The following is a 19,543-nucleotide window of genomic DNA, read 5'->3' on the forward strand; positions in this document are numbered from 1 at the left end:
CCAAACATTCAGAGCTAAATGCGGCATGGTTGACGTCCAAGTTCATTTAACGTTCTTTATTCATGTTCAAACAATTAACACATTTCAATACAATTGACGTACACTCCGACGTTTTGTGTTGTTAGCTGCACCTACAGCATCTCTCACAATTTTCCTATCTTCGCAGGCTTGTTTGGACTCTTTCGGTTTAAACACAATGACCGGACGAGTCTTACGATTATTCGACTTGTTACTGTTACTAATATCTTTATCTGTAGTTGTAGCACGATTAGCTCTTTTTACAGCGCCCGCGAGCTTCACATTTTCTTGAAAAACATCATCGTTGTCACTACAGGTATACCTCGATATAACGTAACTGTCACTTTTAACGAATTCCAATTGAATCATACAAATTAATAATACCAATAGATGTGAGATTATCTCTTCTGTCCGATAGTGCTATTACTTTGCTCGTTTGTGTGATCGTTTACGAAAAATCAGCGATAGAAGTCAAAAGTGACAGTTACGTTATATCGAGGTACACCTGTATTTTGAAATTTACATTTTTGCACTGATGCACTGTGCTCACCATTCGTTGTAGCGAATTTTTTATCTGCACTTATTTCAAAAAATTTACTAGTCATCGAATTCCATTTCTCACTAATTAATTTTTCAAAGCAATTTAAAGAACCATTTACATTTAGTTGCATTGTTTCCATCCCAATTATCAACGCGTTGTCTATCTGAGCAGCAACATTGTTTTGTACGCCAGTGATAAAGTCAGCAACAAAAGACAATTGCTTCATTGTCTCAACAATCATTTTGGCATCCAAAACCGATACATTCTGCTCGTCACAACTCTGATCTGACAGACAATTACTACACTTGAATAGAATATTTGCATTATCCGTGATAAGCTTTGCCTGAGTCCGGGTAAGTGTACTGCATTTGCAATGAATTACACAAGCACACTCATCCACACAGTAACCGGAAAATCGCTTACCATAATTCCCATATTACATATTACATACTCTTTCACCTATACAAATAAACTTTACATACAACACTACAGAAACATAAGTAAAAACGAACGAAAGCAGAAATATCAGCCCAGTGGCAGGCGCGTAGGCAACATGTTATACAGTGACAGTGGGCCCAGCACAGCAAAATAAGTGATTTGAGCCCGGGACATGCTGCCTACTGTCAAACACTGCTGTTGGTATAGGCCTTGTCACTGGCCTGAGAAATATACAATGAAGCAGCTTACTAAAGGATCCCAATAGCATGCCGGGCGAAGAAAAAAAACACAAATTGAACGAGAACGAGCTGCAGCGGCGACTGCTATCCTACATCGAGGCAAAAGAACGTAAGAATTCCATAAGAGCCACTTATGAACTTTAGCCACAAGAAATCGATATGTTTTTCATAGATTTGCCTTCTGAAAAATAATGCAGACAAAAAAAAAATAAACGGAGCAGACTGGAATCGAACCATGGACGTTGCGATCACAAGACTTGTGTCTGGACCACTTGTCGGTCAACGCTTGGATAAATAGAAAGGCTAAAGGCGTATAAAAGCTACCTTATATTAAACAAAAATCTTTCATAAGTAGCGCTTATGAAATGCATATCTCTCGTTCATAAGGCTCGACCTTATGAAATTTTTAAGTCTATTTTCCTCAGTGTACAGGGTAGCTGAATAAAACGGTCCCCTTGGTTTGAACGGTCATAAATTTGTAAACAAATCGGAGCCCGTATCTGATTCTCAACGTAAGTGTAAAGACGTTGGGAAGTAATCAGCGTGATAAAAGTTTTGTGATATTGTGATATTGCAGAAATATGGACTGGGAATCGAAGCGTCTCGCAGTTTTCAAACTGCTGGAGACACAGAAGTCGGTCGGTAAGATAACCAAGCTGCTTGGTGTGAATCGAAAGTTTGTCTGGCGATGCAAAAAAAAACGATTGGAGGATGGAAGTGGAGCTTCAACAACGCCTGTGTCAGGGAGACCCCGTTTTGTTCGGACACGGGCGTTGATAAAGGCGGTGGCCAGCAAAATTTGTCGAAATCCGGTAAGGTCTATGGATCAAATGGCCAAAGACTATCAGGTGTTGCATATAACGAGGCAAACCGTAGTTAAAAAGGATCATGGCCTCTATCCTTCTAAACTGAAACAACGCCAACTTCTCTCAGAAGCAGAAGCGACTGGAATGAAGCATCATCCTGAAAAAGTGGCTCGCGGTTTATTCGGATGAGAAGCTATTTTACGTCGGCCGCAAATTTAACCGTCAAAATGACAGAGTGCTATGCAAGCATCGGAGTTCGGCTGATCCCAACAACAAATTCGTCTACGTAGCGTAAAAACAAGATTCGGTGATGATTTGGGCAGCACCCAACATACATTGTAAGCGGAATAAGAGCTTATTCAAGCAAAAATATGCTTCTTCAGCTAAAAAATAGCTTATTCAGCTCTTAATCAGCACAAGTTGTTTGTTGGGCAGTTGCATCCAATGGGAAGAAATCTTCTGTGTTTCACATTCCGGATGTGGTAAAAATAAACCAAGAGGTATATCTGGACTTTTTACAATAGATGGTGTTGCCGTGGGTCCAATCGGAGTTCACAGGCACAGAGATGTCAACAGTTCTTCGATCATTTTTGGTCGGAGGAAAACGGGCCTCCTTCTTCTCCGGATATTAACTAGACTTCGCGATGTGGGACATCGTAGAAAGGGCGATTAATGCTAAGCCAAAAGGCAATAAGGACGCTCTTATGGTAGCTATACGAAGAGCCTTATGGTAGCTATACGAAGAGCGATGTTTCTGAAGAAATCGTGCGGTGCAGTCTTGCTGATTGTTTGACGAAGATTATTCGAGCAAAACGCTCCTATTTCGACTAAGCTGATGCTGAATAAATCTACACTGACTCTCGAATATAATGATCAATTTTCGTAAAACTTACTTTTGGAATAAATGAAATATTGAGAATTTTAATGGGGACCATTTTATTCAGCCACCCTGTACTTATCCAGTAAATGATCACTACGGTGCACGCGTAGGATTAATTCTACCGCGGCACACAGCACAATTTCACACTAAATTATAGAATATTTATCACAGCACTGCGAAATAAACTATAACGTTCGGCATCACACAAACACAATGATATTATATTCCTGAAGGCACGGCCCAGGTGGCAAAACACTGAGTTCGTGCAATTCAGTACTACATGGTACTATGCGACAGCACATTCGTTTGAATTTATCTCAATCATGCACTTCACTCTCGGTCCAGTTGCTTCCACTCACTTGCTATAAAAATAATTTTTCGGAATAATGAAATCATAAGTATGGTACTACAAATAAAGAGTAAGTAATATTTTTCTAAAAGCCCTCAACAAGAAATGTGTAGTGGGAAGAAATATAGTCAGAATGCTTTGTTTGACCCGATATTCCGATGTCACTATCACTGAAAAGAGCCATCTGTTGTAATATAACCAGAGCTGGTAAATATCACGGCCATCATTTGACGATAAGAAAACAGGTCCTCTCACTATAACGAGACGACACTACCTATCATTAGCTTTCTTGTCATTTTTCAATGATCATGCACTCATGAGAATAATTCTTATGCGGTTTTGACATCTACATTTCTAACTGATTTAGATGAATTTATCAAACTACCGTATGTAATCGGTAGAGTGGATATATTATTAAGATTTCCTCGGTACTAGAAACTTTAATAGTATTAAATGAGCTAGTAATAACGATGATCACAACACTGTCACGTTCTGTCATGACGAAAAATTCGATGAGATTTTGAAAAAAAAAACCTCTATCATCGTTTTCTCATCCAATGATAGTGACAGAAGTATCTCTGTAAATATCGCGTTAGATCTTTCATTGAAAATGACATTTGCCAGCTCTGAATATAACCCTTTGGATTAGTGATGCACCTAGGCCGAATATCAAGCTTAGCCGTCTTAAAATTTCCTTCAAACACCGAATATCAGTAAAAATTTCGGTTTAAACGCCAAATACTTGACCGAATTCTACTATTCGGTGCATCACTACTTTGGATCACGTCGTATTACGACTATTACAATCTGTGCCTGCTCTAAAGTTTTCTAAATCATCAATAACAACGCATTATTTGCCAGCAGCAGCAACTACATTTCTCCTGACCAAGGAATCACCAATATCTCACAAAATGACAAAATGACAAGCGATCAACGAACCGAATAATAATGCTATGTCAGAAGTAGAAAGCAATAATGATATAATCTTCTTCCTTTTTTTCATGACAAGCAGTCCATGCGACACAGCTCACTCGGAGCGATAGAAGGAAACGAGCAAATGGTTGGCAAGCTGCTTCACGAAGTAAAGCCGAAGATGATACACGTGTGCTAATAGGAATTTTTTTGTTATGTCTTTTCTCGATTCAGATCAAGCTATGTCCTCATCCATGTATATTGCAACAAAGCAGGCAAGCAGTATATCATTATCTTTCTACCACTCCGATCGAGCTCTGTTACAGAGCGAGTTTGTCATGGTAGCCGTAGCAACCGTTTAGTCTGTATCGTTGGTTGCTTTATGTGATTGGATTCGCTGCTCCTGACCAATATGGTTTCCACCCCAAGCGTTCGGTTTTAACAATCCTTGCTGCACTTTCACTTCCTTCTGTCTTTGGAATATGGGGGCAGAATCGCAGGTGGACATTGTGTACACAGATCTCAATGGTGCTTTTGATTAAGTTGATCACGGTATAGGCAACAATCAATACGAAACTATCGATTTTAAATTGGCTCACTACTTGACTAGCCTATTGGTCCCAAGCAAATCGATTAACGTGCCCCATTCTAGTGTAAATTCCAGTACTACACTATGTTTGTTTTGATTCACTATGAAAGTTTGACAGATTAAATGAGGGGTTAGTGGATTTTCCTATGTTTCGAGGGGTGAATCGATTAGCTTGGGACCAAAGATAGTACCAGAGCTGAACCAAAAAATTGAGCACGTTTCTTCGGGACCTTCTTGTCTTAGAGTTATCGCTATGGTCGACTAGAATGGGGTACGCTTATAGATGTACTTGGGACCAATAGGATAGTCAAGTAGTGAGCCAATTTAAAATCGTTAGTTAGATTATCCAAAATATTCAGAGAAGTTTCAAATACTTCAGGGAAGATCCAAGGACCGCAAGAAACTCGAGGACTTTAGGTAAGTGTAAAGGTAAAACATGTACTCGAAAAAAGTAAGAAACATTGATTAGTTTGTAACTTTTTAGCGTGTGGCTATATATTTATGAAATTTTGACTGAAACTAGCTAAGAGGGTAATGTTTACGCTGGCAGAATTTATCACAACACGTCAAGCGGTTATCGTGATGGTATTGGAGCAAGAGCAGATCCGCAAATAAATCTTGTGTGCCGCCGTGGAAAATCCAAATGTGTCCCACAGATGGATCGGGAAACACCTGGGAATGTATCGTTCGACGATTTCCCGGGTGGTGGAGTCATTCAAGGAGACCCACACGACCCATCAGCGGGCAGAATGTGGCAGAAAACCGAAGACAGCTGACCCGGTGAAGGCCAGGAAGGTGTTGCATCTGTTCAAGCTTCGGCCGAATCTTTCGATCCGCGATGCGGCGAAGGAGGCGGATGTTTCCATCTGGTTTGTCCAAAAACCGATTAGACATGCCGGCATCCACGTCTATAAGTTTTGGAAGGCACCGAACTGGAACGACAAACAAAACACAGTGGCCAAAACCCGCGTCAGTAAGCTGTACCGGGAGTGGCTGACGAATTCAAGATGCATCATGATGGACGACGAGACTTACATCAAGGCGGACACAAAGCAGTTGCCGGGGCAGGAGTTTTACGTTGTCACATCACGATGGGCGTTCCTGAGGAGGTAAGGAAGAAGAAGGGGGACAAATTCGCCAAAAAAGTTCATGGGTTGGTAGGCCATCTGTGGGTGTGGCAAGATGAGCCAGCCGTACATCACGACGGGTACCATCAACGGGCAAATCTACCGGGACGAGTGCCTCCAGAAGCGCCTCCTACCCTTCCTGCGGTCTCACGGAAGCGAGACACTGTTTTGGCCGCATTTGGCATCCTGCCACTACGCGCGGCCGGTGTTAGACTGGTACAGAGACAACAATGTTGTTTTTGTACCAAAAGACGACGACCCACCGAACTCGCCGGAACTTCATCCGATTGAGAAGTTTTGGACCATCATGAAGGCCAGTCTTCATAAAACACGTAAGGTGTTGCGGAACGAGCTGACTTTGATGAAACAGTGGGTAAAAGCATCAAAAGAAGTCGGCCCTACCATTGCCCAAAACCTTATGAGTGGTATCAAGGGCAAGGTGCGGGCATTCGTTTATGGAGCGGAGATCCAATAAAGCAATGCAATAGGAACCTAACCATAGCAATTTTCCGAAAGTTTGAAACAAATCCGACTTCAGATCAGAGATGTTATGCCTCAGAACATCCCGGCGGCACCACACCACTGCGTCCTAGCAAGAAGTACGGTCGACTTGTTACGCGCTCCGTTAATTTGGATGTTTTCTCGCTATTATCTGACGTAAATAATCAGTTTTTCTCGCTTAGTGATTCCTGGCATAATTCCCGATAAATTTATCAAAAAGTGAGTTTTTTTCTGAGAAGAAAGTGTGTTTTCGGCATCATCGAAAATTGTTTTTGCGATTGGCAATTCGCCAATCATTTTGCGCACCATCGGTGCGTGGTCACGCATATCTGTGCACACGGATCATCGTCATCGAGTGTCAGCATCTGCCTCCACATTCAAACCGCTCATCCATCATCGTGTGTGCAGCTGAGTGCCGAGCTTCATACAAGCACACATCAACGAAGACCGCCCGCACACGCGGATCGAAGATCATCAAAGCTGCGCGTCGCTCCGCTGCTGCTGTGTAAACGCTCGGTGATAGTAGTATAGGATTATCAGATAAGTTTTTGTTCTTGTTTCTTTCTTTCTCCCATCTGTTAAATTTTAAGTTTGTGTTTCTGTGTTAGTATTTTTTTTCTTCGTGTATTGTGTCCGAGTAATTTTGATTATCGTTGCAGTGGTAGAGCGTTTTTCGCTCCCACTAGTACGGCAAAATGGACATTTTGTCGGAAGACGAAATGGACGTTTTGTCGGAAGATGACACCACTTTGCCACGCGATAGCAAGAAGGGTCGAAAACGTCTGTCATCCCAGAAATCAGATGATGCCATCCCTGCTTCGTCATCTCAGTCTGGTAATGGACAGGGACAGATAAGCCCCCGATCGCGAGCATACCCAGAAGACTCCACTGGCCCATGGGTTGTTTACTTTCAGCCCAAAAAGAAACCTTTGAATGTAATGCAAATTACTAATGATCTGACGAAGCGGTTCTCGGCCGTGACCGAAATCTCGAAGGTGAGGTACAATAAACTTCGCGTTGTCGTCTCTAACCTGAAACAAGCTAACGAGATTGCTGCCTCCCAGCTCTTTACACTCGAGTATAGAGTGTACATCCCTGCTCGTAATGTGGAGATCGAAGGTGTGGTCACCGAAGCGAGTCTGACCCCCGAGATCTTGGCGAAGCAAGCGGTTGGCCGTTTCAAGAACCCCTTGCTTCCCACGGTTGAGATACTGGAAGTCCAGAAGCTGAACTCAGTATCTTTCAGCGAGGGTAAAAAGAGCTTTACCCCCACAGACTCGTTTCGGGTGACCTTTTCTGGTTCAGCCCTTCCTCACTACATCGAGTTGGGAAAACTTCGGCTACCTGTGCGTTTGTTTGTTCCTCGGGTCATGAACTGCCAAAACTGCAAACAGTTGGGACATACGGCCTCTCACTGTGGCAGCAAGGCACGCTGTTCCAAATGCGGGGAGAAGCACGAGGATGGCGCCTGCACAGTCACTGCACCAAAATGCGTGTACTGTAAGGGAACTCCTCATGGTCTCTCGTCGTGCCCGGCGTACAAACAACGCGGGGAGAAACTAGAACGCTCTCTTAAGGAGCGTTCCAGGCAGTCGTTTGCAGCAATGCTAAAGACAGCAACACCATCAACCAACGACAAAAATCCCTTTGCTGTTTTGTCTGATGACGAGTCTGACTCTGACTTGGCTGAGGAGGGAGTTTCTTTCAGTTTTCCGGAAGGTTCTGCACGGAAACGAAAACGCATCCGTTCGCGGAAAGTTGCAGATAAGGAACCCCAAATCAGCTTGCCCAAATCAAGGAGTGATGGAAAAAAGGAAGTTTCAACTCCTCCTGGTTTCCGCAGAACTGACTATAACCAGAACTTTCCATCTCTCCCGGGGACATCAAAAACCCCTGATGGCCCATTTTTAAGAACAGAAGCCTCTTCTTCATCCGGGTTGTTCTCATTTGATAAAATTGTGGACGATATTCTCAAGTACCTCAATATTTCTGATCCTCTCAAAAGCATTGTTCTGGCAATGCTTCCTTCTGTGAAGACCCTCTTGAAGCAATTGACATTGAAGTGGCCCCTCATTGCAGCAATCATTTCCTTCGATGGATAATTTTCCAAACGAGGTCGGGGATTTGATCACTGTTCTACAGTGGAATTGTCGAAGTCTCATTCCTAAATTAGATTCTTTTAAGTTTTTAGTTCACAATAATGATTGTGATGCATTTGCTGTTTGTGAAACTTGGCTCTCTTCAGATATCGATCTTCCTTTTTATGATTTTAACATTATTCGACTGGATCGTGAGGATTCGCGTGGAGGAGGAGTACTTTTGGGGATCAAAAAGTGCCATTCCTTCTATAGAGTGAATCTTCCACAATTTCCAGGTATTGAAGTTGTCGCATGTCAGGCTATTATTAAAGGTAAGAGCCTTTGTATTGCTTCTGTTTATATTCCTCCCAGAGCCGTTGTTAATCGAAAACAACTTTCAGATATCTGTTCGGTACTTCCTGCTCCACGGTTGATTATGGGAGATTTTAATTCCCACGGTACAGGCTGGGGGGAACTGTATGATGACAACCGTTCTACTTTGATATATGACCTCTGCGACAGCTTTAATATGACAATTCTTAACAATGGAGAAGTAACACGTTTGGCTGGCCCATCCTCGAATGGAAGTAGATTAGACCTCACACTTTGCTCTAACTCATTATCGTTGGATTGCACGTGGAATGTGATCCAAGATCCCCACGGTAGTGATCACTTGCCGATCAAAGTTTCAGTTGCCAGTGGGTTCAATCCGTCGGAACCCGTTAACGTCGCGTACGATCTTACCCGTAATATCGATTGGACAAAGTTCAAGAATGTGATAGAAGATGCCCTAACGTCGGTAGAAGGGCTTCCACCGTTGGAGGAATATAACTTCCTCTCCAATCTGATCTTGGACAGCGCGCTTCAAGCTCAAACTCGGCCGGTTCCAGGAACGTCTTTCCGTAGGAAACCTCCTTCCCCTTGGTGGGACCAGCAATGCACTGAGGTTTATCGTAAAAAGTCCGACGCGTTTAAGCTTTTCCGGAAACGTGGAACACCCGTACATTTCGAAGCGTACTCGGCTCTTGAACGCGAACTCAAGAGCCTCATCAAAGCCAAGAAACGCGGATACTGGCGGCAATTCGTGGACGGATTATCGCGCGAAACGTCGATGAATACGCTTTGGAACGCGGCGCGAAGGATGCGTAACCGGTCTTCAAACAACGAGAGCGAGGAGTACTCGGATAGTTGGATTCTCAAGTTCGCGCGAAAAGTATGTCCTGATTCTGTGCCGGCACAGATGATTCCTCGCGAAACGACGAATTCGGTAGACGAGATCAGCCAGCCTTTTTCAATGCTGGAGCTCTCACTCGCGCTCCTTTCGTGTGGAAATTCGGCTCCGGGGGCTGATAGAATCAAGTTCAACTTGTTGAAGAACCTCCCAGACGTCGCTAAGAGGCGCATGTTGAACTTGTTTGGTCAGTTCTTGGAGCTTAATATTGTTCCGGATGATTGGAGGCGGGTGAGAGTTATAGCTATTAAAAAGCCTGGAAAACCCGCGTCAGATCACAACTCGTATCGTCCCATTGCGATGTTATCGTGTATTCGAAAATTGTTGGAGAAAATGATCCTTTTTCGCCTGGACAAATGGGTTGAGTTGAACCACCTACTCTCAGATACTCAATTTGGTTTCCGTAGGGGCAAGGGAACGAACGACTGTCTCGCGTTGCTTTCCACTGAAATTCAGTTGGCTTTTGCTAATAAATAGCAAATGGCTTCTGTCTTCTTGGATATTAAGGGGGCTTTTGATTCAGTATCGGTTGAAGTCCTTTCAGACAAACTCCACGCTTGTGGCCTTTCTCCATTAATTAATAACTTTTTGTACAATTTGCTGTCAGAGAAACATATGAGCTTTTCTCATGGAAACTCTACAGCTTCACGATTTAGCTACATGGGCCTCCCCCAGGGCTCATGTTTAATTCTGCATAATTTCTACGTCAGAGAAATTAACAATTGTCTAAGGGACAACTGCACGTTGAGACAACTTGCAGATGACGGAGTAGTGTCTATGACAGGACCCAGAGAGGCCGACCTGCAAGGACCCTTACAGGATACCTTAGACAATTTGTCTACTTGGGCTATCCAGCTAGGTATCGAATTCTCCACGGAGAAAACTGAGTTGGTCGTTTTTTCTAGGAAGCATAGCCCAGCACAACCGAAGCTTCAACTTTTGGGTAAGCCGATCACTCATTCCATGTCTTTTAAATATCTTGGGGTCTGGTTCGATTCCAAATGCACCTGGAGATCCCACATTGAGTATCTGAAGCGGAAATGCCAACAAAGGATCAATTTTCTCCGAACAATTACCGGAACGTGGTGGGGAGCCCATCCGCAAGATCTTCTAACGTTGTACCGGACAACGATTTTATCGGTTTTAGAATACGGTAGTTTTTGTTTCCAGTCGGCGGCTAAAACTCACATCATCAAACTGGAACGTATCCAGTATCGTTGTCTTCGTATCGCGTTAGGATGCATGCACTCGACTCATACGATGAGTCTCGAAGTGTTGGCGGGCATGTTGCCACTATCGGATCGGTTTTCGGAATTGTCCCTCAGGCTCCTCACCCGTTGTGAAGTTATGAACCCACTGGTGATTGCTAAACCCTCAAACTCGTTTTATGTCATTGTACTACGTGTACATAACTCAGGATGTCAGCCCTTCGCAGCATAATCCCTATCGTGTTTGCTTCTCCGACTTCGACAATTCTGTTCTATTTGATTTATCCATGATGCAAGAGATTCGCGGAATCCCAGAGCATCATCGTTCCATGATTGCTCCGTCAATTTTCGCTGCAAAGTTTGGCCAAGTTGATTCCGCAAGATCGTTCTTCACAGATGGATCACTAATAGAGGCGTCCGCAGGTTTTGGTATTTTTAACGAATTTCATAGCGCCTCTCGAATGCTTCATGCTCCTTGTTCCGTATATGTTGCTGAACTGGCGGCAATACATTATACGCTAGAAGCGATCGCCTCACTTGCACCAGATCATTATTTTATTTTTACGGATAGTCTCAGTTCTGTCGAGGCTATTCGCTCCATGAGGCCGGTAAAGCACTCCTCGTATTTTCTCATGAAAATACGAGAGTTTTTAAGTGCTTTATCTTTAAGATCTTTTGTCAACACCTTTGCATGGGTCCCATCTCATTGCTCGATTCCGGGCAATGAGAAGGCGGACTCGCTTGCAAAGGTGGGCGCTATAGAAGGCGATATTTACGATCGACAAATCGCCTACGACGAATTTTTCTTCATTTATCGTCAACAGTCACTCGCCAGCTGGCAAAATAAATGGAGTGAAGGGAGTTTGGGACGATGGTTATATTCAATCATCCCTAAGGTGTCGAAGTGTCCTTGGTTCAAGGGGTTGGATGTGGGTCGAGACTTCATTCGTATGATGTCTCGCCTCATGTCCAATCACTATTCGTTAAACGCTCACTTGTTTCGTGTTGGACTGGGAGACAGCAATCTCTGTGACTGTGGACAAGGTTACCAGGACGCAGATCACATTATTTGGTCATGTGCTGAGCACCGTGGAGTCAGATCCGAGTTGTACGATTCCCTTCGGGCTCGAGGTAGACAACCTAATGTTCCAGTTCGGGATATTTTGGCTAGACGTGATCTGGAGTTTATGCAACTCATATATGTTTTCTTGAAGAATATTAACCATAGATTGTAAGTTTGATTAACCTTGTGTTTAGTTTGTGTTTTGTATATGTGTGTGTATTTTTTTTTGTAGATTTGTTTCTGTAATAATTGTATAATTACAGAGTTGATATAACGTCGATAGGATTAAGTATATGTTTTAGAAATAGTAACATTTTTGAATCAAAAATCTTATTCCTAATTTCCTTTTCCCTCTCCCGATCCAAACAATTGTCATCCACTAACCTCGAGAAGACCGCGAGTAATCGGTTCCAATCCTTTAATTTTAGATTTAAGACATTTATAATGTATAAAGAAAATGATAACTTGGCTCTGTAAAGTTTATTCGATTGAGCCTGTACAAATAAAGTAATTAACAAAAAAAAAAAAAAAAAAAATCCCGGCGGCACCAACTGGGATTGAACCCAGGCCTGCTGGGGTGAAGTAATCACGCTTACCACTACACGGCGATCATTAGTGTGTGTCTCACCTTTTTCGAGTACAGTCTTTAAGTGCTGAGAACGTCAGGGTAGTTGCGTAAACTTCAAGAAAATTTCGTGAACTTGATGAACTTCATGACAGTTCTATTAACTTCAAGAATGTTTCAGTAACTTTACAAGAACTTCAAGAAAACTTCTGATAGGTTTGAAGATCAGTAAAAAGAAGAAGAGTCTGTGCCTAGGGGCACTAACGGACGGTTGACGTAGGACTGCGGTTGGTCTGTACAATCGTTTTTTGGCTCTTAGTACTTTTACTTGTTTAAAATCTATAAAATTAAAACTCTTTATATATTCCAAATGGTTGCCGGTTGTGGGAAAAGGGCCTTATCAATATACGAAATGAAATGGATACCAACAGTAAGAGCAAAACCATTAAGGAAGGCTACCCTGTACCAGACGGTCAATTAACGATTAATAGAACCTGTAATATCATGGTTGGTAAGCGCCATCAGATTTTTGTATTATGATATAAATATTGATCTCTAAAAAACTGGAAAGATTATGTTTCGGGCATTTTTTTTAACCAATACAGTACATCCCTAACCCCCTCTCAGAACTCAACCACCATGACCACCCGCGCCGTGGTCCAGAATTGAAAGTACCCAACTAAAAACGTCCCACTCCGTGTGTTTGGATAATCATGCTTTTCTAGTCTTATATTTCATCCCTTTCAGGGAAACCCGATTACTCTCCTAGCGAGGGCACAAATCGATAAATCTATTTTTGGAGACATACACAAAGGAGAACGTAAGGGCACGTTTGGAAATTTATGCCCTCCCCTGCATCCCGAGGCGACCGTAATAATCGGGGAACTCTCTTCTCACTACACGGATGATACCGTCAACAATCTGTGGGAGGGAAAATTACTGCCAATGCAAACGAAATTGAAACAAGAGGAAAAGTTTCCCATTTCTATTTGTCTCGCAGTCATTCGCCAAAAGCTCACGTCGTCGGTGAGAAATACACTTTTGTGTTTTATGTGAGCACGTGCTCAGTTTGTTTTCTACCACAGAGTCCCCTTAACATAAATATATCCATCAGTGCATAAACACAACTCAACTGCGGTAAATAAATAATCGGAAAAAGGTGGGTGCTAAATATGGGGGTGGAAAATCACAAGTTTCGTGGTCTCCAACAATCTGGTAAATGACAACAGCATCACTGTGATAGGACTATAATGTAACGATATATAAATAACGATACTGTGAGTCCCCGAGGAATCTGACGTGCTTTGCAAATGGATGGACGATACACAAATTTGCTTGTCTAGACTAGTTTTTGTAAAACAAATTGTTGGAGAACCTGAGTGAAGCAACGGTGGACACAGCAAACAGCAGGAACGATACCAGTGGCCAGCGAAGCTGAGACTATACGGTGTGTTACACTCCAGGAACAATCCCACTACCGAACAAACCGGGCAACTACCGGCACAATTAGTGGAATACTTTTCTTCCATACAGTGAGGAACACGCGAAAGTTTACGGCGAATGAGAACGACCCAAATTTGAGTTTAGTTCACTCATAATCGCCAAAAGTGCAGGAACTCAGCGATGAATAAATTTGCCTCATGTTTTTCCAGGATTTTCCAGGGAAAAATTCCCGAATTTGAGAAAAGTAAAGATTGGATTCACTCAATCTATTGGTACTACTCCGAGACTGAATAAAATTTTCGTCAATTTCCTCATTTTCCGGCAGATTTTTTAGGTTTTCCACAGGAAACCATGAGACAAATTTTACTCATCGCTGAGTTCCTGCACTTTTAGCGATTATTAGTGAACGAAACTCAAATTTGGGTCGTTCTCATTCGCCGTGTTTGTTTGTTTTCGATAGAGTTCAATTTACTACTGGTTTAGAGAGGGCCATCCAATCAAGATCTTCCCTAGCTGATTGAGTTCGGGGTTTATTAGGTGCAATCGTGAAGCGATCGGATCTAAAGGAGATACTGATATGGAGTGATAAGCTAGTCTTCCTACTCTCGTAACTTATCGTTTGGCTCATTTGGGCTTCTAATTCGGGATACAAATTTCAATGGCGTTCGCCTACTTATTAAATTCTTTAACAAAAATTGTTTTTAATTTATTAAATTTTCTCACGAACCATTACACCAATTTTAACCAAACTTGGCCAGCTGAAACTTGAATCATTGCATTCAATCAAAGTGTTTGTAACTACATACGTGAAGTGTACGATTACAGCGTTGAGAGGAAATGCTATACGGCAGTATAAAAATTGATCGGAAGTTGAAATTGAGCGAAGCCCGATCAGAAAGGCATAACAAAATTATAACAGAATTATATCAATATTTGATATTTATATCAACGTGTGTTATATTTTGAAATATTAGTGAAAAGTGGTTTGTGCGAAGTTTCTCATCATATCAAAATTATATCAAAGTCAATTATAATTACTATCAATGCATAAAATATGTATAAATGACTACAAAATATAAGTTTATACACTATTTTCTGTTTCTAAGTGACGATCATTAGAGGCATCTGTGTATAAATAGTAAGAAATGATAAGATTTTCGACTGATTGTCAAAGATTGTTTAAATCGTAAACGGCTTATATCGCGAATTTATTCAGTAACAACCGGTGTCTCCGTTTTAATTGATCCACAGTTTTCCACAGGGTAGAGGTTCGGGTTGTGGAGCAGCTTCATATCTTAAAATAAAATAGGTTGTTAGTGTGCTGTCATTATTGAACAAGAAGACGAAATACCCATAATGACAATTCACACAAAAATAAACCCTTTCGGAGCTGGGAAAGCATTAGTAAAAGTGGAAAAGCTTTCATTTTCATAAAGTCTTTCAAACCTCCTTGGGTAAGCTTGTGCCTTATGTAAAAAAAATCAGTGCCATAAACATTATGTCTTTGACACGAATGTTGTCATGAAATTTTGCCGATTGATCGTAACTCGTAGGCTGCTGAAAAAAGAAAGGATGCTGTCAGTCTTGTCTACCTTGAATAAATAAGATAATAAATACCGATCCGGAACATCGTTTTTCGCATCCTTCGAAGAATTCTACTTGTATAAAACCTTCCGATTTTTCTCGGGAAACTCTACCGACCGCGATCCGAAATAGATTGGCTACCTTCTGCTTCTGAACCAGATGATGAATGAAATTCCATCACCATAGGAATCTCATCAGTTGATGGAAGATCCTCTAACAATCCATGTGGAAAACCACGAGTGACGGCAACCAAGCATCGGGTTCAACTACCCCATAACAAAATTAAACGCGTTCCACTTGAGCCGGAAAAAGTGGGGTAACCTTAATTTTTCATTCATTCATTCAGAATTACTAAAACAACCTATTTTTCTCTCAGATCGGTTGTTGAAACTCCGCATTTATCGTGGGGCCAAACCAGCTGCTGCAAAATCTCTAGCTGATGAAGAACCACACATTATGAAGAAAATTCTGGCATATTAAAGAAAAACAAGCCAGAAAAGTGACTCTTAATTAATTAAAATGACCTGCAGTTGATGAATTCCAATTAATTATTTGACTTAGATTCAAATAAAGTGAAAAAGCAATGGCATAACCATTGCCAGAAATATGGCAAATTTTATATCTAATTCATAACAACGGTTGTTATAGATGTATATTTTTGAATGCGAAAGATTATGTCTAATTTTGTAATAATTTTGATATAATCATATCAAAGTCTGTTGTAATTTTGTTACCACTAGACGAATTTTTGATATGAGTTTTGTTATTTTAACTACTAACCAACCAATGTTTATAACACGTTCTGTTACTTTTCTTTTTTGTTTAATAAATAACTTCAATTGTTATAATTTTGTTATGCCTTTCTGATCGGGAGGTCCATAAATCGCGACAATACTAATCAAATGCGCACTCCTTTGCCTAACTCACTTAATAAGTGAAGGGAGGTATTTCGTTTGTCTGGCTCATATACTGTCTGTGGCTGTGAAATAATTCTAGCGACGTTTATCACTACCTAAAGTCATTCAGGATGCTCCTTCTTCTCTTGGAATTCTACTCACAAGAACCTTGGAGGTTTTTTTCCTTGATTTGTTTTCCGTCGAACTTCCTTTGAATCCATGGTGATGTACTTTCTTGTCTGCAATTTAGCATCGCGTTAAAAGGTTTGATCAGAAGACCTGGAATAGACACGAGTGGCATGATCTTCAGGAAGTCCATCCAGCTTCTTGGCTTTGCCGATGACATCGACATCATGGCAAGGAAATTTGAGACGATGGCGGAAACGTACATCAGACTGAAGGCTGAAGCTTGGTGGATTGGACTGACGGTGACGAAATCGAGATGGCTGACGAGTTCGTAGATTTGGGCTCACTGGTGACCGCCGAAAATGATACCAGCAGAGAAATTCAAAGATGCATTATGGCAGGGAATGGTGCCTACTTTGGACTCCGGAGGATGCTCCGGTCGAATAAAATTCGGCACCGCACGAAGTTGACTATCTACAAGACGCTGATTAGACCGGTGGTCCTCTACGGCCACGAGACCGGGACTATGCTCGTGGAGACCAACCATAATGTTTTCGAACGGAAGTTGTTGCGAACTATCTACGGTGGAATGCAGATGGAGGACGCAACGTGGAGGAGGCGAATGCCACATTGCAAAAATTGTAAAATTTCATATTAGTGGAGACGACTTCTTCGGACAACAGAAAGAGATAGTCGATGAAGAGAATCGATCAATGTGGATTGGTCTATATGAAAAATGACGCGAGAGTTCTAGCGTTAGTGTTAACGTTAGCGTTAGCGTTGTTATGATATACTTCGGAGATTGGATACTAGCGACACTCACGTCTCTTCTGAAATTCTCAGTTAGACTACTGTCAGGAATAATGCTGGGGAGTAAACATTGGTTCCAATCTAAACAAGAGTAACAGAAGCATGCCTGTCGCTATTCCCGGCCACGCCCATCTTTACCATAACTAAGGATAGGGAAGGAAATGTTGATGCCCTCATAAGTGCTACGGAGTTGAGGGTTGGGTAGGGTATTCGGTTAGGATTCACCTCAAGTTGGCGATGAAACCAAAAGTATGTATTGTTTATTTGTTTATTTAATCTCTCGATAGCCGGCTATCAAAAGAACATATTCATTTTGTTTAGTGATCATGAATTTTAAAAGATATGACGGAGAGCTTGGGATTAAACCCATGATTTTCTTCTCAGTAAGCAAAAACGATCCCTCCAGGGTCATCGAGCATCTCAGAATCATAACGCTTCGCGACAATACAGGACTACGTTTTCGCTTGATATTTGCATATAGTTTCCGAGGTTAATGTTCAATATCAAATATACAAATAATGGTGGCGATTTATTGTGCTGTGGAAGAGCTTGGGGTTAAATCCATGATTTTCTGCTCAGTAAGCTAAATCGATCCCTCCAGGGTCATCGAGCATCTTATAATCCACAGCGCTTCGCGTCAAAGTACGAATATATGGACGAACTATCTATTATTGAATAACTAATATTTACGATAATTACATGCAAGAAATATAATATAAACTACAAACAAAACGTGACAACTCAAAATCTCAAAAAAATATTCTCACAAATATACTTCACGCAACCAGGAATCTCAAAACAATTAGACGCTATAATGATACTCTGCACATGTTAGACACAAGAAGAGGCCAAAAAGCCCGACACACAAAACCCGCCAGATCCACTTGCAGTCACAATCAACGATTCTACGAATCGCGAGCGCTCACGAATCATAAACCCGCTTTCTGCGACACTCTGAAAGCGAAATTGACTGGCTCTATGCGTCAAACACCCGCCACCCAATCTCCTCCCGCATCCAACAACACAAATCTCCATTACAACATCTAACGAATTCAAAACTCCGAAAATCACTCATCTATAGCAAGTGAGTGGAAGCAACCCTGCATGCAACCATTCTTCATGATACACTTTTTCTGCCTATCTTTCTATTAGGCCTGTGGACATGCGTTAGCTTCGCGTTAGCTTGATTCGATTGAACCTTATCTAATAAATTAATAAACAACAACAAAAAGCTATCAGAAAGATCCCCAGATCGTCGGGAAAATGACAAATGTGCTGAAGGCCAAGGCTCGATTAGACGGAGAAGAGCACCAGGTATCGGTTTATGGTAGCATGGAAGGTGCCGAAGGGCACGACGGCACTGTGTTTTTTTATATATATATCTTTATTAAGGAGACTTTCAGCCCTGGGCTGGTTCGTCTCCAAAATGGCACTGTTGATTTCGTTCGTTGAGAATTTTTTTAACACCCCTCACATCCAATCCATTCCCTGATTAATTCCCATGTTTTTTCCTATCCCTTCTCTATTTTTGTCAAGACGACACACTCAAAAAAAATCCCAACAATTACGTTTCCCCCCGAAAATCCCAAGTAATTACTAGACTGAAAAAAATGCATCCAAATGAGTGTCGATGCCCCTGGTCAGAATTCTCTTGGAATTCCCATTATTTGTTTATTTATCTACATCATCGCATCAACAGACTCGTCGCCCCAATGATGGTTAGTTAACACTACTGACTGTCATATACATAATATATAATATACTAAAATATAAACATTACTCGTTACGATCTGTTTTCCAAGAAAGTAGAGCGGTTAATTTTCGTCGCAGTAACTCACGTGACATGTGAAAGTCAAACACAAATGCAACTCTATTGAGTAATCTTTGAAAACCGATGCTAGCGCTACACATGCCGTAGTTAGTTCTAATAAGTGGCAAGCGAAACATCTGATTGTTTCGCAAGGACCTAGCCTGCACATTGATGTTCATTTGTTCCAATACAGCTGGGCAATCAACTCGATTCTGCTGAAAGTCACGACGAGTGTTGAGGGGGTCTAGGAGTGTTAACGAACAACGTTCCTCATAGGGGCAGGCTAAAAGGATCACACCACGGTATTCGCCGAAGTGCGTAGCGAATGA

At 41.7% G+C, this 19,543-nt stretch overlaps 1 protein-coding gene across 2 annotated transcripts in view; it reads right to left on the reverse strand.

Moving 5' to 3' along the window:
• LOC135701820 (calcium/calmodulin-dependent protein kinase kinase 1) overlaps positions 1-19,543 on the reverse strand; it is a 540,452-nt gene that overhangs the window by 398,901 nt on the left and 122,008 nt on the right. The window lies entirely within an intron of this gene.

The sequence above is a fragment of the Ochlerotatus camptorhynchus genome, unplaced genomic scaffold, assembly GCF_037179485.1.
Source record: "Ochlerotatus camptorhynchus isolate MF236.1 unplaced genomic scaffold, CSIRO-AGI_Acam_v1.1 ptg000177l, whole genome shotgun sequence".
NCBI classification, from domain to species: Eukaryota; Metazoa; Arthropoda; class Insecta; order Diptera; family Culicidae; genus Ochlerotatus; species Ochlerotatus camptorhynchus.